This window comes from Phalacrocorax aristotelis, chromosome 5, assembly GCF_949628215.1.
Source record: "Phalacrocorax aristotelis chromosome 5, bGulAri2.1, whole genome shotgun sequence".
NCBI classification, from domain to species: domain Eukaryota; kingdom Metazoa; phylum Chordata; class Aves; order Suliformes; family Phalacrocoracidae; genus Phalacrocorax; species Phalacrocorax aristotelis.
This window is the reverse complement of record NC_134280.1, coordinates 62,260,735-62,282,934: the sequence shown is the minus strand read 5'-3', so window position 1 is coordinate 62,282,934 and position 22,200 is coordinate 62,260,735. Positions and strand designations below refer to the sequence as shown.

At 38.3% G+C, this 22,200-nt stretch overlaps 1 protein-coding gene across 1 annotated transcript in view; it reads right to left on the bottom strand.

The window, feature by feature from the left end:
* The window catches only part of CCDC73 (coiled-coil domain containing 73), a 103,749-nt gene that overhangs the window by 62,775 nt on the left and 18,774 nt on the right, over positions 1-22,200 (bottom strand). The window lies entirely within an intron of this gene.

Sequence of the window (22,200 nt, the reverse complement as noted above, 5' to 3'; positions counted from 1 at the left end):
TGTGCTCCAGATGTTTGTCAAGTGAAACTAAAGAGTATAAATACTGTCCACTTTTAAATCAAATCCTTTAAAAAATATTTATAAGCAAAAATGGCATAGTATGACTGAATTTTATACAAGATGTTATCAGTATCAAAATTAATAAATAAATAATCAAACCACACATGACACGGTTATTTTTATGATTATTAAAGAACAAAATATATTTAAAGGCACTGCCTCATTCATAAAAAGCAAGATAATAAGTTTCACATATACATTTTCACTTTCCAAGGAAATGTATTTTTGATACTGTTCACATATCTGCTTTTACTGGAGAGAACTAAAACCAGATTTGACTTGAATCCATTCTTATCTTAATTTTAAAAAAGGGGGGAGGGGAAGGGGAATAAATCCTTAAGTTCTATTATAAATTTACAAAGTTATAACTCACATATAAGCTCAGAAATTAGAAAACAAGCATTCAGCTGTACCAAAGGAGCATAAGAGCCCAGACTCCATGATTATGGTAGGAAGAGTGCACCAGAAAGCACTAGGGGGGAAAAAAAAAAGCAGTTTTTCATAATTTTCCAGATTTCAGCTATCACCCCTGTCTCACACCTTGGCTGCATAAGCCAGGTGGGATTCCTCCATGATAAGATGACCTACTGGCACACAGTGCCACAAAATTTGGACTACAAGGCAACGTGGTACATTGCCTATGTAGAGACAACAACAGACAAGAAAACTAAAATAAGCGACTTTGTGTAAAAATGACTGACTTGTTAAGAATCCATAATGTAGAAGTTTAAGTGGGTTAACACCTACTTTACTGGATCAAGAGAGTTACAACATCTTAAAGTTCTTGGGCTCAACTGGATATAAAAAGAAATTCGAGGACAGCACTCTCCATATCACAACTGGCTTTTTTTTTTTCTTCTATTTTAGATTCAGGTGTTTTTTTGTAGGTAGGTTTACTTACTTTTAAACTTTTATAGGCTGAAAAATATTGTATGCAGTTATGTTTTGATATTGTCTTAAGTAATTTTTCAACTTAGGGATTTATAGAAAAATAAGTTATTTCTCATTTTCAATATAATACTTCTCCATCCCTCATCTTCCAACAGGATTATATACTATCTTTTTAGGAAAAACAGCTACCTTTCAATACAGCCACATCCAACCAACACACTTGATTTGCCCATCCACAATTCATTAGTACAGGTCCAGAAGATGCAAGTCCTTTGAGCTTTGAAAACCTATGCTGGCAGGTTACCACCACGCCAGGAACTCCTTTCAGGTTCCAGAGAGCTGACAGTCATATACACTACCCATGAGGAACACATAGAGCATAACAGGGTATAACACACTCTCTTGAATGAGCTGTGTTGGTTTAATTCTCTATTATCTTTCCTTTCAGGTTATTTCTTTTGGGAATTGTTTGGTTTTTAGCTGAGAAGGGCTCCATTCACACCTACAAATCAAACAAGGCAAATAACCTGAGTATTTCACATAAATGCAGGTTCTGGGAAGGAAAGCACTGCCTCTAGGAACTACAGAAATTATGTATCTGTGTACAACAGGGTGCTATTGAACAAAAATATTTCCTTCCTAGAAGATAAACCACCACGCAACTTGTATTTTAACAATGCTCCTCTACAGTTCTGTTAAAAATATTAACTGCATCTATTCATTGTCATCTGTTATCATGATGATCTAAAAAGCATCGTAAGAAAAAGTATTTCCTCCAGAGTCTTCTACAGCTTTAGAGGTTAATCAATTTTCAAAAAACCTCAAACTTTTCTGTTTTCAAAAGTATGTTACCAACCTTATAAAAAAATTGGTTTCTAAAAGCTAAGATTAATACACCAGTATATCTATTTTCATTTACAAATAATAATGTTGTTCTTGAAAATAGAACATCAAAACCTCAAGACTTTTATAAGGCTCAAACCCAGAAGATAATAGAAATCTAAGACTTGTATTTTTGTAGTCATACCCTCTTAAAACAAGAAGCATTTAGAGGAAGGATGGGGCATACTTGTGGCTTTTGAATGTGCATTGTATGATTTATTGGAATTTTACAGTATATCAGGTAGTATTGCCAAAGTACTTATTTTAAAGGAGCACTTTATATTAATTTTAATCTAAATAAATATTTATTCATACTAAAATTCCCTAGAATCTTTTTGTTCATATAAATTTGGTGAACATACAATGAAAGAACAGCTGCCCCAGGTCAGGCAGAGGATCCCTCTACCTTACTGGTTCATCAGTAATACACAGAAGTCGAGTTGTAACTCTTTTCTGCTAAATAGAAAGGAACAGTAATTCTTCTCCTTGACCTTGCAACTACAGGATTTTTACATTAGCCCAGAGCACTAATTTGGATCACGTGTTGCTTTTTATAGTGTAAGTGTCAAGTACAACATCACCATCAAGGCTTTTCTGGAGAACATTCTCTATTCCTTCACAAAGGATTAATAATACTTCGCTGTATCTACTCTATCTACCCTTTCTCATGCTCCTTCCTAAAATTAGAGGTTATACTTTTACTAGTTTACCTTAAAAAAAGAGGACAGAATTGTCTAGAGGATTCATGGCAGAAATTCTGAAACAGACAGTGAACAAAATATATAGCCTGTTACTAAAGAAAGCAAAGATGATGTTCTCTGCCTCTCTAACAGCTGAAAACTTAAAATAACAGATTTATTCCATATAGCAGATATCCTACAATGAAGTGCATTTTATCCAAGGAATGGATTTGTGAACCTGTTATTATTTTTTATTTTCCAAAGAAAAATAGTCCTACTCGCATCAATCCTTATCTATGGTATTAGAAGCTTCTGGCCTAAATTCAATGGCATTTGTTTAAATTCAAGGTAAGAGTAAAGATTTTCATTCTGGAAGCTGTACACTTGTTCTAAAGTTACCTTTGTCAAAACGCAGGAAAGCATTGTGTCCCTTGTGGGAGGGAGACCAAGGTTACCTCCTTAACAGACAACAACAATTGTCCTTGAACACATGCCTTAGAATCTTTGTTGACAAAACCGTCATTAGGTACCAGTAATCTGAGACAATCCGGTTAGTGATATCCCTCTCTTCCTAATTTCATGTTTTAATAAAACTGTGGGAAAAGTACTGGACAAAGAACTCTCAGCTGTTAGAATCCTCAGATCTTCTTGGTCAAGAAGTAATGGGTCTGGGTTGTTTTGTTTTTCTCAGTTGCCTAAAAGTTTTTATGTGCTACTCTGTAAGACTCTGCATTCCCAACTCTGTTTCAACATGTTAATGAACCTACTGTTAGGGAGTACAGACAAGTGAATTATTATAAAACATGGTGATACGGTTAACATCTTTAGCCGTGTTTCAGACCCATCTAAATGGCTACGTGTGCTGTATGTATACCCATCATATGACAACAAAAAAATGAAGGGAAGCTGAACAACACATTCCAAAGACCAAACTGATGACCCAGAAAGCGTATGGGAAAGTCCCTCTGAGAGTCTTTCTTATTCCATCTGTAATACTTGGTTTTGACAGGAAAATAGCTGTTTTGAGCAATTATCACAGTGCTCCAATTCAGCTTTTTAGACCATAATCCAGTAAAGAATACTCCATCAAATACAGAGCTGTAGTAAACATGCTTAAAAATTTCACCCTTCAAGTTACATTTTGTCAGTTACTCCAAAGTCTGTATTAGCTACCTGTCGGTTTCTGGATGAAGTTTAAGAGATTGGAAGTGCTTGCCCAAGTACTACATTGCTTGGGATCTGCATCTTTCCCCCATTACAAGAGGATCCCTTCAGTAATTTGAATTCTTTTCATGAAAATACATAATCTTTCAAAAGCTAGCCAGCTGAGGCATTTTCAAAAAAGAGGTGATTTAAAGTTTCCATATCATACAAGTTGGTTAGTATGTCTAACAAACAGAGAAATACATTTTCATGATCTTTACTTTCTGTAATAAAAAATAATTACGTGGTATATTGTATCTCTTTTATAGGACAATACTATGGTAAGAAGATAAATAATAACAGAAGATTTTTTCAACCACAAATAAAAAATATTATTAAGACATTAACAGAAAAAATATCTTAACACAATTCAGTTCAAATTAATAGGAAAACATAAGGCAGTTGCACTCTAATTAAGACTGTAAAAATGTGTATTACTTACAACGTGTTTGTATGTGGGATTAAATTCTCCTTCTCCCTAACATTTCAAGCCTAACATTTTTCAAGATTTAGTCAGCGTTCTTTTATCTATTAGCATAAAAACATTAACTCTTCAAGGGACTAATAGAACCAAGGTTTACCCAAATTTTACAGACAGAAAAATCTAGAGGTCTCTTAGTGAGCCAAAAAGCAGTTTACCTTCGTTCCAAACACCATACTGCCACCTAGTCGACAACCTAATGAACTATGCTGCCCCCGTACTTAATGAACTGCAATTAGAGCTAAAGCCATGGAATAAAAATTAAATCGTTTCCTATAAATATGTTTGTGCAAGGACTAAGGTATTAGAATCCACGAGAGCTCCAACTCACTTCCTCGCCTGGTAGAAGTGCTCTGGCAGCACAAAGCAAGCACCTACTGCAGTTTTCAGAACTCATTTGCAATATGTCACTCACTCTCTGCTGGAAGAGCAGATGTATTCAGGCAGCATTCCGACGTGGTAGTTGCTCCTTATTGGTAGTTATAGTTGTGAAATAACTACACCAAGTTTAAAACAGGAAGTAATTAGGCTCAGTACCATCAAGTAAGCGCTCAATCCAAAATAATTATTATTAACATTAAACAGATTTACACTGAATGTATTGAAGAAGATAATACCCACCTGCAAGAGATCCAAAGATCTGTGAAATTTAGTTTTATCAATTAAAGAAGGCTGTCTGCTACGTAAGCATCATGGTGAGCTGTGGAGTGTTTCTTATGTGACAGTCTCATTAAGGGGAATAAATTGCTCTCTTGGTTAAATCTAATCCAAAAGATTAGGGACACGGCAGCAGGAGGAGCAAATGCAATCTCCTGTGTCAGCAAGTTCAGGCACTACTGATATTTAACCTCTTTCCAACATTTTGAAAATACCTATTTTATATTCAGAAAGAACTAATTTGCCTGAAGGCTGGGTTGGGGTTTATTTTCCTTCTTTCTTCTTTTACATGTGTCTGACAAGAAGTACTACTCTTTCCTCTACAAACCATTTCTCAACAAGTTACACTAACATTTCTATTAAATATTTTGGGATTCCTATGGTAAAGCGTCAAAATGGAAGAAATTGTTATCTTAATGGGGCATAGTATGATAAGGAAATTGTTTCTTTTCTGCCTGAGCATCACAGATAACATCGATATCAGTGAAAAAAAAAAATCCCATTTCATCGTTAGAACGATTTCCTAATGCTATATATGTGCATCCTTCTATAGGTTCATGTAAGGCCGTCTGTGCAGCACCAGGTTTGGAACAGCTCCCACAGGAGGTCAGGAACGGCAGGAGAAGGCAAGGATCAGCCTTGTACCAGGACACAGACACTCCTCCCCATGCCACAGCACCCCAAAACTGCAAAGCAGCAGAGACTGAAGAGAACAGGTGGATGTTCTTCCCCCTCTGAGTACCCAGTGTAATACACGATCAACAGGTACAGGATTTTTGCAAGACAGAATGCACGGTGTTTCTGTAAAGGTGCCTTAGAAGTCCATAATTACATGGCATAGTGACAAAAACTTGAATGCAAAAGGCATAAGAAACCAAAACAGCAACACTTTTAGGATGACACATAAATACACTAAAGGTGGTGTTTTTAGAGCTTTTTTTCATGTTAGCCTTTACCAGGAACATGAGAGACAATGTGACTTAGATCTTACTAGAAATACTCAGTAAATATGGATGTTTTACATATTTGTTCAAATTCCTAAGTGAAAGACAAGAATTGAACTTTTCTACTGCGGACAAATTTGGCAACTTGCTCTTGATACACATTTAGTTATTTTTTCAGCTAAAAATTATTGCCACGGCTGTAGTTACAGGCAGCTGGCACTGGAGTGTCAGAGGAAACTAAACCAGAACAGACAACCTGGTTTCAAACCAGGAACACTTCTCTGTAGCTACCTGTTGGCTGAAACACACTGGAAGTGAGACACAAGCAATGCAATAAGCATCAAATTAACTAAGTGAGGGTATACATGCAAGTGCAAGGAGAAACACACAGGAAAAGGAGGAGAAAATCTCATGTACTTTTTTTGTCCATTTGGTTACAGAACAGACTTGGAAAAGGTGGCGCTGACAGAAAAGATGCACCAGGTATTAATGTATTTTCCTCACAGACCTGTAGCATGGTGAAACTGTTCTTACGCTGAGACGTGAGTGGCCTGGCTACGATTAAATAAGTATTTCCAGACTCTGGAATGGGCATTGCATAAACAAATCCATAAAAAAAGCAAGAGACTAAGCCCTACGTAATAAAAATGAGGAAAGACGCTGCTCTCTCCAGGACAGGCCCAAGATTAACAGTGCCATGGCCTCCCAGGCCCACCTGGGAAACTGCTTTTTTAAAACCTTGTTTCCTCCCTCTGCCAGAGAGGAGGCAGGTTGGGAACCGCCACCCTCACGCCACCGACATCCACCACAGCTCCCCCCGGCAGGCAGCACCAGCTTACCCCATCCTCCAGGCAGCGAGCAGGGGGCCGGGGTGCCCCTTCCCTCCCCGACACCGTCTTCCCGCCAACAGCTGCCGCCTCACACCAGGGCCACTCTCCTCAGGTGGGCCTGAGCCACGCCTGCTGCCGACCGGGCACAGGGAGGGGCAGCAGGCATTGGCAATACTGTTCATTTCATCATACAGTTAACGTTACTTTATTAGCAATACTTAAGAGTAGGACACTTAATCCTTTTCAGTCTGAAAAGTAAACCTCTCCGGGAGCAAGCTATATCCCCCAGCCCTCGTCCCCCTCCCAGCCCCGAGGCTGCGCCGCACACCAAGCTCCCCCTGAAGGAAAGCAGCAGAGGGGCAGACACCCTTAGGGCACAAAGGCTTTAGGCTTAGCGCACTCATAACATCTCAAAGCACGGAAATGCGGTTAATGCACCCCCGCATCCTTAACTCTGCCCTCTAGTGACACCACGCGTAAATTCACTTTTAAAGCAGATGGGACCGACAATTTGTTTTTTCAAGGCGTATCTGGTACTTTTTTCATTACCTTACACATCCCACTATGTAGTTCTGAAGCATATGACTAATTCACCATACTTTGTACAACTTTTCCCCAGCAGTGTTTTTCTGGCACAATAAATTAAGATTTATCTACTTGACTTTGCTTAAACCGTATTATTTAACTGCTAGTTAAAGCACACGCAAAACTGGGGAGAAGGTAATTTGACTTTCAGGAGGTACAGAGCCCAGTTTTGTTAGAACACATGCGAAGAAGGAAATAGTTTATATCAAAATCAATATTTCCAAACCACTCATGTTAAAAAAGATATTATTTTTAAATGGGATACCCAAAATAATATGTGGTTAGTATTGGGAAAAAAAAAAAAGATAAGCAGAATTATGATTATCTATAGGATCAGATATAAAGATATAAGAACTATACTCTTAAGGCAGTTTCACCAGCACACAGTCCCAAAGGAATATTCTTGGGAAGGCTGATTCCAGAGACACTGGAAACCTGCAGCAACACCATCCCTCCTGACTGCTTCCTGTGCCTATGTAACAGTGCACCTCCTTTCTAACACATGATCAAGTTAGCCCTCATTAACCTCACCAGGTACCACCATGGTCATGCTCATGAGTTGGAGTGCTGGGGTTTCCATGTGTCACAAACGGATCTTTACAGATATATTACAGCAAAAATCCTCTGCTAATACATGCAAAGCTTAAGCTAGTGCAGGAACTGAGCAGTATGTTGGTTGCGGCTGTATTGACCCCACAGGTCTTTATGGCTGTTCTGAGTATTACTGGATGACTAGTGGAAATACACAAGTGGAGCATACTATCTGTTCAGGAAGCTCTGCCAGTGGATTTCCACTTTTCAGTGAAATGGACCTTTTATTTTACACAAATACTTAGTTTGACCTTCAACTGCAAAATCTTACATATTTAGAACCCAATCCTGCTCTCACTCCCACTGACTTCAAGATAAAAAGAGCCAGATAACACAACAAGCACAGCATGTTAAATAGAGTTGGATTATTTAAAGATCAGACAATACAAAATGTTTTGTCCAAGTCGTCTTTGCAATTTTAATAGAAAATGGTAAGAGAATTAAAACTGAAAATACTATATCCAGCAAATTTTTTATAATAGCACTATTTAAAGAACCACCACAACATGTTAGACAGTTTCATGGAGAACAGCTTCAAAATTGTATGCTGTTATTCGTGACTTATGTAATAACCAGTGTCAGTTTATGACTTTTCCAATTAAGTAGTTCTTTGCAAAACTTAACATTCATTTCTATAACTATCTTCATATCATTAATAAATTAATGCTGAACTGCTGCATGGAAGATGACCTAGGTTAAGAGCAAGAAAGGGAATACAAAGTCACACAGCTCAGGCAAAGCATAACAGGAGTATAATGTGAAAATGAGCACTATAATAAAAAGGTATGCAGGAACTTATTTATCAAGGATTTACATTGAACATGGAATCCAAGATGAAGTCATCTAATAACTAGCTATTAGGGCCTATTACTTTTGCTTGATCAAACTTGAAACAGGCAAAAAGAAATGGATAATGAACATGAGAAATAAATAGGTTTCCACTACCCATTTCATTTCCTGGACAAAGGGAATAGAATGATCTAAGTGACCTGTAGAAATATATGTTCTATCTTAAAAGAAAAACAAACAGAAATTTGAAGTTGATATAGGGACCCTTTTCACTTATTTTCCTCTCTATGCTAAAAATCAAATACAAATGTCTAAAAAATATCTTTGTTTTTGATTCAAGACTGTTTGCGTTTCACCTGGATTACTGTCTTCAACAGCATGAACTTCCATGAAAGCATTATTTCTGAAAATTGTAGAGTGCAAGTGCCTTTCAATGACATTGATAGCAAACAGTTATGTATATTTAATGTTGCACATAAATCACATTTTATGGAAACATAACATAGTCACTGTGGAATGAGTTGCTTTTTTTCCCCTGTAATCCTACAATTTACTTGGCAAAAACTACAATATTTATTTGAAACAATGATACCTGGAAATGTAATATTTTCCAAAGTACAATTCAGAAAGCATTCTTTTGCAGAAGTTTTGAAAAATTGTAATCTAGATCTATTAGACGGGGACATAGTTTGGACTGTCACCAGTAACATGAGATTTATTCCTGTCAAGGCCATAGTTGGAAGCTAAAAAATGAATAGAGCTCAGCACCACAGTTCCACTTCTCTTCCTCCCACATTAAATGGATCTGTAGGTCTCCCTACACTACTTTTGTTACTTTTGCTCAAACCAGGGGGTGGGAAGAAGGACATGAAGGAGGGAAACTAATTTCTTTCCATCATCCCTGCACACCGGAAAAACGGTTTTGGCCTCCTATCTTAGATTTTTAAATCCTTTCAGATTCTATGGTCTCAAGTCTTTCAAAAAAGCTTTATGCATGAGATCCTTTGTCCTCAAAGCAGCTGTATTTTCATTGCTTTTTGCTCTGGATATCTCCTAATTTTCTGAATAGTGACACATTCACACAAACCAACCAACCAGTGATGGCTAATAAAGCTCGGATCTGGCAGGTGAAGAAATCTATTAAATGTATACTCACCCTTTAGCTTTTTGCTATCAATGACGCTATTCACAAGTTAAAGTTATATACACAATCAACTGCTTTGCTGAACACTCACTATCAAAAAAATATTAAACCCCAAAAATGTCTGCTACAAGTAACAAATTTCTTAATCTGAGATTCCACCCCCAAACCCCCTTCTTTTTTTAATCTGAACTGCCTGCTTAAAGGAACACTAACACAATCTCATAGTATTCTTCCTTACATTAAGGACATAAACTGCACCCACACTGAGTGTACTGTCAGCTAGTGCCTCTCTCTCATGCAGGGAATGCTGTTTAAAAAAAAAAATCAAGCTACTTATGTATGTAAAATAAAGTCTGTCTTAAGACAAGAAAATAATTTCTAGTACTGTCATTCTAACCATCTCTCAAATACCCATTTCCAATACCTTCAAATAACTTGTTGACCTGGTTTTTCTATTATAAAACTTTGCTCAAATATATTCCCAGCATAAGAAGAATTGTATGATTCAAAACAATTTTTAAATAAAAGTAAGAAAGTATCTTTCTTCTATATTTAGCTCAAATAAAAAGGATGACCTTTTGACCACATTAAAAACCCCCACAAATGCTACAAAGGTATATAAAGTCCGGCACAATTCTTCTTTGCATTTTTCTGGCATTTTTTTAAAAAAGGGTGTGGGGTGTTTAGGGTTTGGGGTTTTTTTTTAACCTACATTTTTGTTTCTGTTGTTGTTGTTGTTAAAAAGAAAACCAAAACTACAAAGTACTATCAAATTCAATGGATTATTTTATTTGGAACAGCATCAGACCTAAAATTAGCACATAGAGACATCTGAAAGACATAAAAAGACTTAAGTCTCTTTCAATTTTCTTCTTAATAATTGTGTTATACAAAATAAGCTGGTAAGAGATTGGGGGGAGGGGAAGAATCAGAGACTCTTTGGCTGACTGGATGTGTTACATTAATTTCTTAATATGTGAAGGAGTGGATTACCCCTCTAACAGCAATGGGAAATTAGTTTCTTTATTTCTTCATTAAGACTGTGGGAGGGAAATTAATTTTCTACTCTGGTTTTCAAAATTAATTGAATATATCTTTATTAAAGTGATATATATATACACATACTTTTTGGTTGAAAGAATTCTCTAAATTAATCCTAAACAGACATTTTCAAAGCAGTTTGTTAGCACATGGGGTTAATTTTATTTCATTTTCTGATGTTATAAAATATTGAAACAATTTATCATATAAACCCAGTATAATAAAGCTATCTACAGAAAAAAGTATCTGAATTCTAGAGTAATTTTTGCATTATTAAAATAGTATATTGTTTAGCTTTCACTTCTTCCTTCTTTGACTGTATTGTTTTTGTGCCTACGTTCTTGCAGCTTGTAACATGTCCCTAAGCATCTATGCTTTCATACATATAGGTATAGGCATCAAAAAATGTTGTTTTGATTGATCTCACAAGAGACCATAGTTTTTAAAAGCATCATCCACTTAGTTTGAAGAATGAAGCAAAGTACTTTGAGGTGTCTAGACATCTTCATGTGTGTATTGGTACGTAGAGGAATTTACAAGGCGTCTCAAAGTCACTCACTTTATTTCCTCTGCAGTCAATGTTTTTAAATCTGTATTGCAAGTGTACTTCATGTGGTGTACTTCCACCATTGCATCATTATATTCTTTTATTTACATTCTTTAGTACTCTTTTATGCAAAGTCAACCATGCCAAAGTGATCTTATGCCAATAGTATTTTTATTTAGCCTTCTATTGCATAAATAGTATAATCATTTTATCTAACATCTTTATTACTGAAAAAATAAATCATAAACATTTTCTAAAGAACTTGGACATTTAAGCATTGGGGAAAAAAACCTACTGACGGCAATAGCAAATTTTTTGTCTCCTGGCATCTTCAGTTGAAGACTAGATGCCTTAGCAAGCAGCATGCTTTGGCCAAATGCAAGCTTTGGACTGAATACAAGAATACCACAGTGGAATCCAAAAGATTATAACATAAAGAAAATTAGATTTGTCAGTCCTTTAGAAGCGTCAAGTCCTTCATGCACTTTTGGCCTAAAGGCTCAAAAGAGTAAGAAAATTCATAAGAGAGCTTCCTACAACTTAACTTTCCTCAAGTAACTCAGGAATTACATTAAACAGGGAATATAATTTCTCATACCTTATTCAATGACAATTAATAGTCCTCGCTATTTTATGGGGCTTCTGTCTCTCTGCACAAACAAGTGATCCTGTCCAAAACTATATCAACATAGAATCAGGTTATTTTAATATAATCTTTTTGAGTTTTTAAACTTAAATGGCTGACTTTGCAGCTTCTACCATCCTTTGCATGAGTTACTGTATTATTCTTTTCTTAAAGAAAAATTTAAGAATTAAATCAGAAGACAATTATTTCAGAAATTGCACTGCAGTTACTATAAACCCAGGCCCAAATTCTAACCTCTACCACTAACTCCCAAGTGAATGTCACCAATTTCTGTTTAGTAAGATCTGTTACTTTCTGACAGGCTTGATTACAAAAAAAAAATTGCCTTGTTGTATGAAATTATTTACAAAAAAATTAAAATCCATGAATGCAGAGGGCCAAACTACCTTCTTACTCCTTAAAAACCAATGACCTTTAAGGAGGTTGTCCAAAATAATCACTTAAAACTTACAAATTATTTTCAACCTGAAAAAATTATTTCTTTAAAAGCTCAGAATATTTTTTGTGTTCATTTTCTAGATTCAGAAAATCCAAACACAAAATTATTCCATAACTTACACACCAATGACAGAAAACGCCCTACACAGTGACTCATATTGGCAGAAGTTCAAGTCACCTTTTCATGGACTCCACCTTAACTTGTATTAATAGAATTCTGTTGAACTCTTGTAATGGGATTATTCTCATTATTCTTATTGTAAAAAAAGAAGAAAAAGTGGAATACAAGTAAGTAAATAAAAACTGGGGGGGAAATTACAGCTGATCTCCTTACTTGGAAGTTAATAGGAAGTTCTTGTTTGGTTGGTCAAACAAGTAACATCTTAATTATAGACACACAGAGTATAGGAATTAAACATGCAAAGTTTACATTGAACAAAAGCAAGACTGTCAAAAGCCTTCACACATCATGATTCAACCCAGCTGTTTAATCCATTCAATTAGAACAGTTCTTCTCTTTCAAAACTGCCAACAATGAAGTTGCAAAATGCAACCAAGAGGAAGAAGCAGAACAAGTTCTTCACTTGTTTAGATAATTTATTGCTTGATTATTAGCTTGTTAAAAAAAAAAATCTGAGTCCACACAGCATCTTCATTAATGTGTCAACCATAATTTGCAGAAACAAAATAAAATACATTCTTTGCCCAGAGAAATAATTTAACATTAACGCATAGAGAAACAAAACCAAACTTCAACTCTACCTCCCCCTATCAGGGGAACTTAAAGAAGTAGAACAAGAAGTCTGGATAGAAATTAAATAGCAGACAAGATCTCAACTACCTGAGGACACAAGTCAATGGTGAAATAATCAAAGAAACCACCAACAAAAATCCTCTTCCTTAGGGAAGAAAATCTATAATCCACCCTATAATTAAAACAGTACAGAGTGGAGCCCTTTCCAACAGTGTAACATTTATCAAAATTTAAAGTTTGATAGGCTTTTACCAGTATTGCTGTTTTAATTGCCTCATTCATTCATGGAAGAGGTTGAGGTCCCTGAAATCCTCCATGTCACACAAACTCCTTCTGTCACAGCTCCAGTGAAAACATCACACTATTCCCCTCTCCCAGGACTTTTTTTTTTCTTTCAATTAAAAAAATTCTCCCCAAGATCAAGAAGCAAGGAAACTTCAGAAGACTTTTCATATCCAACTATACAATCTCCAGAAGAAAAAAGAAAAAAAGGAAAAAAACCCCAAACCTTTATAGAAAGCATTCTCAAACTCTTGATCTTAGCCAAGACTCAATAGCCATTTTCAATACACCCCAAAAATTTCGCATGAATGGGGCAACATGGCACTATGCTTATCGTCCTTGCAACTGTACACATCATTAGCCTGCACACCCATAAGTCAGATGGCAGGTAGCAATGGCATCATAAAAATGCTGTGAATATTTAGAATACAAGACCAATGCCCAGACTTTTGATCCAAACTCATCTATTTCCTTCTTCCTCATACGAACTTCCCCTTCAGTAATGGCAGGTGCCACAACAGCCATGCAGCACCCTACCTGGTCTTCGTGAGCCACCTAAATGATTTAAGGGATCTACAATATCATTTATCCAACAGATTTTCCATAGGCAAATCGTTCATCCATGCTCTTTTTCCTAAGCTAAAGCAGCTGTCAATGAATTGCTTGCTTACCTGCCTAGGATAATCTAGATTATGTCCCTGAGAAAGAATGCTCATCGAGCATTAAAGAGTTTGGCATCCACTGTGAAATATTTTGCCTTTGTTGTGTCAAGAACTGTATATACACCCAAGGTGCAGTCACTAAAACTATTCTGTTAGAAACAGAGTAGTGTTTTGGAGTGCACAAAGCAAAGAGAGCCAAAAGAAGTCATACCAGTACCCTTCACTGGTCCTCTCTTCGTAGAGAGACTGCTTACCTAAATTTTCTGCATATTTTCTTAGGCAGAAAGACTATTTAGGCAGCTCATCATCACTGACCTCAATGCTTTCAGAAAAAATCTTTGCTTCTGTTTAGTCTACAAATATTTTCAGATACAGGTTTGAGACTATAGCAAAGAATAACTTGCACCATCAACAGACCTGCACTGGCTTTACCTCACACCTGTGGCATTCCCTCATCTGGACTAAAAACCTGAAAAGTCTCACTGATTGCTTCCTCAAATTCAACAAAATTCACTTTGCTCTTTGTCTGGCTCTAACGTGCTAGACCATTTTCTAGAAACCATAATCAACATAAAAAGAATGACAATTTACAATATGCAGGAAAAAAATACAGGTTAACACCACTGTCTAAAATCGGTAATCATGAAAAACAGTAAAAATTTTATCTAATATCAACTCTAAAACCCATTATATCTGCTTGGATAAAAGCACCTAAAATAAGCACCTCACCCAATTAAAGTTGCCTTCTACTCACCTGTGGAAATAAGGTGAATTTTTAAGATTACATGTCTAAAAAAAAAACTTCTTAAAAATCCCTTTCTCACTTTTAAGTCTTCAAGCAACCCTGTCACAATCACAAATTCCTTGTGGATCAACCAATACATACCAAATAGAAACTGAGTGTAGCACAGCAACAAGTACAAAGTTTACAAATATATCTCCACAGCTACCAAAATAAATGCCAAGCGTAACAGAAACATCAATATCTATTGCATTTATGCACATCAGAAGCCTGCATTGCTGCTGCAGCTTGGCAAAATCAAAACACTGCCAAAGCTGTCAATCTGGTACTACTTTACTTCACCTACAAATAAACTGGAAGTTCAATTTTGTTAGAAAATGAAACCTTTTCAAGACACCTTTCATACAGTTTTGTCTTGTATACTTTGATAACAGATTCTCAGCAGGGACATTCAGAATTGTAAATGAAAGCAGAGCTGTAAGAGTAAGCTGAAAGCCCAGAAGTCCACCAGAGAGCTCCCTCTAGTGTGAGCAAGAAAAGGAAGTGAGTTAACTCCAAGATACCAACCCTACAGAGAAATGTGTTACTGAGATGAAAAAGCTAATGCAACATAAATAGTTAAGGAGCTAAATATTAACCCCAGATCTTAGAAAGTTGAGATGAGGTTGAAACATCAGGACTTTTGCTCCACAAGAAGCAGTGTGTCACAGAATGACAGACAGTTGAGGTTGGAGAGGATCTCTGGCAGTTGGTCATCTGGTCCACCACCCCCGCCTGACCCCCAAGCAGGGTCATCTACAGCCGGCTGCCCAGGACCACATCCGGATGGCTTTTGAATACCCCCAAGGACAGGGACTCCACAACCTCCCTGGACAACCTGTGCCAGTGCTCGGTCACCCTGACACTAAGAGAGCATTTCCTTAGGTTTAGAAGGAACCATCTGTGTTTCAGTCTGTGCCCGTTGCCTCTTGCCCTGTCACTGGGCACTGCTGAAAAGAGCCTGGCTCCATTATCTTTACACCCTCCCTTCAAATATTTGTACACATCAAGGACCCCACCCCAGCTCCTTGAGGCGAAACATTTTTGTTCCTGCCTGGGGACCTTAAATACCAAAACCAACAGGATGATTTCAGTAGTAAAAAAGCATCTCACCAAAGCAAGACAAAACTGTACCATGGAAAGCCAGAAGCAGATTTTCATCACACTGCTAGAAGGTTTTGACATTAATTTTATCATCTTGCATATATTTGGGAGCATGTTGTTTTAAATCAGCCAATTTATGCTGACAGTGTTCCAGGGACTGTTTCCTGGAATTCTCATGTCAGGATGCATACATGAAAGTCTCACAACATTCTAGTCTTTCCAATGACAAAAAAAGTTTGGCCTTATTAAACTTGCTGCATCTAAAAATATTTTGAGCAACTGACAACGCAGAATTTTAATCCTGTTTGGTGAGCAGCATTCTTGGTGCCTTCAGAGGGGGCTGAGAGCACTCACCAGCCGGGAGCACCGGCCCGTTACTGAAATCAGAGTGGGTGTTTGCTTCCCCATCAGTACCAATAACACTTCCATTCCCTTTCAAATGTTGAATACAGGGGCAAGTATATGTGAAATTCAGTCCTGCAAGGCTTTTACTGACCCTCTGTAAGCATTTTTTAGTTTACTATCTTTCCCATAAAGATTAGTACGCTGACAACAATAAACTTTGTTAATTGGATGTATAATTACTTTTGTTATTTATGTGCTATTACAAGTGGATACCATTATTTCTGAGCAGTAAAAGCATTAGGAAAAATCCTGCCTCGTTCTGAAACTTAACAACTGACACTGATATATGAACCTGTCCTTAAAATCCTAGTTATTTTGTTATTAAAAATGCAATTTTTCTCACATGTGTTTCTTGCTTTTCCCCCTACACAGCCATAGGATATTTGTCCCAGCATTTTTTTTTTCAGTTAGAAAAATCACTAATGCTCCTCTGAAGGAGAGAAGCTATAACCTCAGCAGAAGTTAGTTTATCAGCTAAATTCAACCTCTTAATTAAAAAAAAAAATTCATGACCAACACTGAAAATACTTCATCATGTCTCGTGGGGATGAAGCGATAGCCTTAACTAAAAGCAAAGTGACGTGTGTATCAGAAATCTAAGCACATATAAAATACACTTAAAATTCTATTATAGCATCATTACAATAGTAATCTTGATTCCAAGTAAAGATTTAATTGTTGATGGTTTGTCAAACAACATAATTTATCGTGTCTTTTATTAGACCAACTAACATGGCTGGAAAACCAGGCATTTCTGCAGGGAGGCATAAGGGATGCTAGGGGGTACCCAGAAAAGTAACTGCCTTTTCTAAATATGACCTGGTCTAAAATAACCCCTCCCTACAGCACATACTATGTGCAAAAGGATAACAGGGTTATCCAAGATTTTGATTTGGTTTCCTTGTTTGTTGAAGTGTTTATTGCTGAATGTGATTGTCAAAGCCCTTTGATGTTAACTGTTCAAACCCAGTAATTATGATCTAAATTATGTCAGATTACCTTTACTTAAAAAAGCATTTCTTCTAAATCAAACTACTTGGACAGAAATTTACTTAAGAAACATGAGAACTTCAAAGAGTTTATATGTATAAAGGACAAATCTATACCCTATGATTCAGGACATCAATTAAGCTATTACAAAGAACAAACCAGACACACATGCTTCCAAAGTCCATGAGATGGGTCATTCTCAACTAGACACTTGTGCCATTTTCATTATTCAAATGCTTAAAAGTTCGATCTACAGTTTACCATATCAATTGACAAATACTAGATCAGCAACTGAAAAATAACTACAAAAAAGTTAGTATTCAGAGTATGGTAGGATGTATTTGGATACTGGGGTGCGATAAAGGGTGTTACTTTTCATGGTTCTGTATCAAACAATCAAAAGAAAATCCTTGATAGCACAGTCTGGATGGGACACAGTTAACAAGGAGTTAGATGCATTCCTGACCCAAAGTCCTCCTAATTAGAAATCACTAAAGCATATTATCCTCTACTACACAAAAATGAATACACCACTATTAATTTGCAGCAAGATAATCAATATATGCAGAAACAAACAACTGCTGCATAAACATCTTAGACTGATATCACCCTCCCCTTGTGAGGAGATACGTAGTTCTGGTTCAATTCTTTAACAGCATCAGATTTAATTTCTCCGACAATATTTTACCAAACATCACTGTAATGAGTGAAGTTTTAAAATACAGGTAAATAAGCATACTAGCTAGTACAGCCAATAAATTAGACATATTTTTAAAAATGTAGATTTATATTCTCCCAATGTTAAAAGCAAGTGATTTAATTTCCTATTTTTCATCTCTAAGAATATCTCTCTAATCATATACCTACTATATTGTTTACAGCTATTTAGCTTTAAAGATTGAGGAAAATAACATCTTTACTGATGGTTCCATCCTTCTGAGCTTCTTCATCACATAGCTAATCATAATCAAGGCTATTTTACTTGAAAAATTACTTCACAAGTCAGAAAGTAATATGCAAAAGCTACTCATCATTCTGCCAGGCTGAAAACTGCATATACACTGGAGGTATTTGGCTTATTCTAAGCACTTGTGGCACTCTTATTTTCTTACATTTATCTTTTCTATGATCTGTATAAGCAACCACAATTTAAGTACACTTTTAATCATTACCAGTATCATAACACTAAAATGTAATATTTCCTTATGCAGTAATCAGCTTAAGCTGTGTGCACTGTTGTCTTCTTCACATCTGCTGCTGTAATGCTGCTTTAAGGAGAAAACTTGAGTCTTAGGGTTGGGACAGCAAAAATTGAGGTATAGTTCAGAAAGAGGGGTGGCTCCTACCTTGGGAATAATGGAGTCAATTCACACCTGATGGTGGCTGGGGATAAACCTTGCTAAGTCTTTTCTCATTGTTCTGTATTAATAAGGATATGGAGTGACAGTGTAACACAAGAAAGGTTTACCTCATGAATACAAGAAGGCACTAGAGGACTCATATACCTGCTACAGCATCTGCCATTATCAGCTTCTCACTCATTTTTCTGTAGACACTAACATATAAACATGTTACAGAGCTGTCACACATCTGTGTACCTGTATAGTAGCCTTCAGTGAAGATTTCACAGATAATCCTCAAGACCGTAGAGATGGGTGCGTGGGAATGCAGGCTGAGCTCAGGGAGGGGCACATAGGAGAGAGTCTCACGCTCTACTCAGTGCTTGTCAGGCCACACCTGGAGTACTGTGTACAGTTCTGGTCCCCGCTATACAAAAAGGATGTGGACAGGCTGGAAGGGGTCCAGAGAAGGGCCACCAAGATGATCAAAGGACTGGGAAGCTGCCATATGAGGATAGGCTGGGAGAGCTGGGTTTGTTCAGCCTTGAGAAAAGGAGGCTTAGAGGGCATCTCATCACCATGTGCCAGTACTTAAGGGGCAGCTACAAAGAAGATGGAGACTCCCTTTTTACATGGAGTCCCATGGAGAGGACAAGGGGGAATGGACACAAGTTGCTCTTGGGGAGATTCTGATTGGACACCAGAGGAAAATTTTTCACAGTGAGGACAGTCACCACTGGAATGATCTCCCCAGGGAAGCGGTTGACTCGGCCACATTGGACACCTTCAGGGGTCGGTTGGACAGGGTGCTGGGCCATCATGTCTAGACTGTGCTCTTCCTAGAAAGGTTGGACTAGATGATCCCTGAGGTTCCTTCCAACTCGGGATTCTGTGAGTCTTTTCCACAGTACAGACCACCCTTTCCTGTATTCCAGTGTATACTTAATCTTTTCTTGTTACGCCTCAATAATAAACAATCTATACTCTTTATGTTTTGCATGGTATGCTTTTGAAAAGCCTCTACCACATATGCACAAGCACTCAGGCAGACACAGACAGAAGACACAAATTTTCTGCTTAGATCCACACACGCAAAAACATTTGAATAACCATTGGTGAGCGTTACAGATCTGAGGGCCTTTCCCACCAGAGTTCTACTGCATTGCTCCTCCACCTTCCAAGCACGGGTGAGGTCCAGCGGAGAGTTCAGATGGGGCTGATGTGTTTCTCAGTCCACATCGGGAGCCTGGAGCCTTCTCCTCTGACGCAGGCAGGGCTGGGCCCAGGGGTCACTCTTGCCCTGAGGACATGGGGATCCACCTCTGCTCTCCAGACAACATACAGGCATAAGCAATTCTAAAATCTTTTTCCCTCTCTCTTAATAATGATACACAATGGTGGCATAACACACTGGAGATTCACCTGTTGCTTGTACAACAGAGGTTCCTCGTACAAATTTGTTATTGACAAATATCGACAAATTTGTTATTGGCACATTAAAAGTTATCATATCCACATCCAGGTATTTTACTTACACTTAAACATACCACAGCGTTCTTGTGCATTCATGCCCTTGCCCTGAAGCTCTCAGCAATGATTTTGTTGGTTGACGCCACCCTCACAGAGACAGTCATGTAGGAACTCAGGGTGAGGGCTCAATAAAAGCACACAGGAAGCAGCTGTAAGGTCCTTCACAAAGTAATGGCAGTTTCTCCTGTTTTCCAACACACAGGAACTAAGTATTCTTGACTCCTTAGTATTATCTGGATAACAATCTATACTGCTCTCTTCTTCTAAAATATTGTTCTCTTAGTACTCCACTGCGTTATAAGCACACACACAACCATACTACAAAACTGTCTGTTGAGACCTCCACCAGCTAAACAGCATTAGAGCCACCCCAGCTTTTAAGTTGCATATTCATCGAGCACCTCTTAACTGCAGTGTTTCTGGGCTGGTTTTGTCTGGGGTAGTTACTTTTCTTGATAGTGGCTGGTATGGGGCCATGTTTTGGATTTGTGCTGAACCAGTGCTGATAACCCAGGGATGTTTCAGTTACTGCTGAGCAGGGCTGACACAGAGTCAAGGCCTTTCCTGCCCCTCACCCCACCCCACCCCACCAGCGAGCAGGCTGGGGGCGCACAAGGAGCTGGGAGGGGACACAGCTGTGACAGCTGGCCCCAACTGACCCCAGGGATGTCCCACACCATATGGCGGCATGCTCAGCGTATAAAGCTGGGGGAAGAAGGAAGGGGAGCACATTTGGAGTGACAGCGTTTGTCTCCCCAAGTCACCGTTACGCGTGATGGAGCCCTGCTTTCCTGGAGACGGCTGAACACCTGCCTGCCCATGGGAAGCAGTGAATAAATTCCTGGTTTTGCTTTGCTTCCACACGCAGCTTTTGCTTTACCTGTTAAACTGTCTTTATCTCAACCCATGAGTTTTCTCACTTTCACTCTTCCTCTTCTCTCCCCCATCCCACCAGGGAGGGGAGAGCGGACGAGTGTCTGTGTGGTGCTTAGCTGACAGCTGGGGTTAAATCACAACAGTCCTGATGTCATGAAGTAAATATTTATCTACAGTGGTCATTCCTCCAAACAGTTTTCCTTATTTCACACATCAGTAGTTTCTGTTTTTCTCCAGGGAGTATCTGATCACTTCCACCAGCATTATCCAATACCCTTATTCTACTCTTTCCTGCTTCCGTATATACAAGTCACTCCAGCACTTAAATAAATAACAATCCAGAGTCGCTACAGGAGATATGCTAGCACAGACACAAGTATCTGGATTTCCTGGTAGCAAACTCATTCCACCCATACGTCTCAAGTTTCTTTGGTGTACATTTTTTGTCCCAACCCATCCCAAATTTCTTTGCATATTGACTGTTACCAGGACGCTGTGCTAACTACATTCTCAACCTTACATTTTAAAAGTCTTGTCCTCAGTACTCAGCCGCTTCTCTCTTGTCCTTTGGGGAAGCCAAACCAGCCGCAGATGGACGTGCTTGCACCTGGCCTCTGTGCCAGGCTGCTCCTCTGCACTGGGAGGGAGGCTGGGAGAGGCCCCCCGCGCAGCGTGTGCGGGCAGAGACCGGCCTCCTGCATTTCAGGGAGCCCCGTTTGCCGCTCTCTAGCCTCTCATTAAGGTTTGCTTCACTGATGAAAAAAAAACACAAACCAAAGTTATTTTCACATGTGCAAAACTTATGCCCGTCCTTTTGCCGCCGTGGTTGGCTGCCTCGATAGAAAAGCCTGGCGGAGACAAAACACTCCAGTCAGGTAAGTAACTGTGGGTAAGCAGCTCGTCCGGAGGCGTGCTGCCTCACCGCCACCGGGGGGGCAGCCCCTCTCCACAGCTCCTGCTCGGCAGACACCGTGCCAGTACGCTAAGGGCTTTACTTTTGGGGAGTAAAACGCTAAACCAGGTTTTCAGCATCATGATTAACCCAGGGCAAAAAAAAAAAGAAAAAA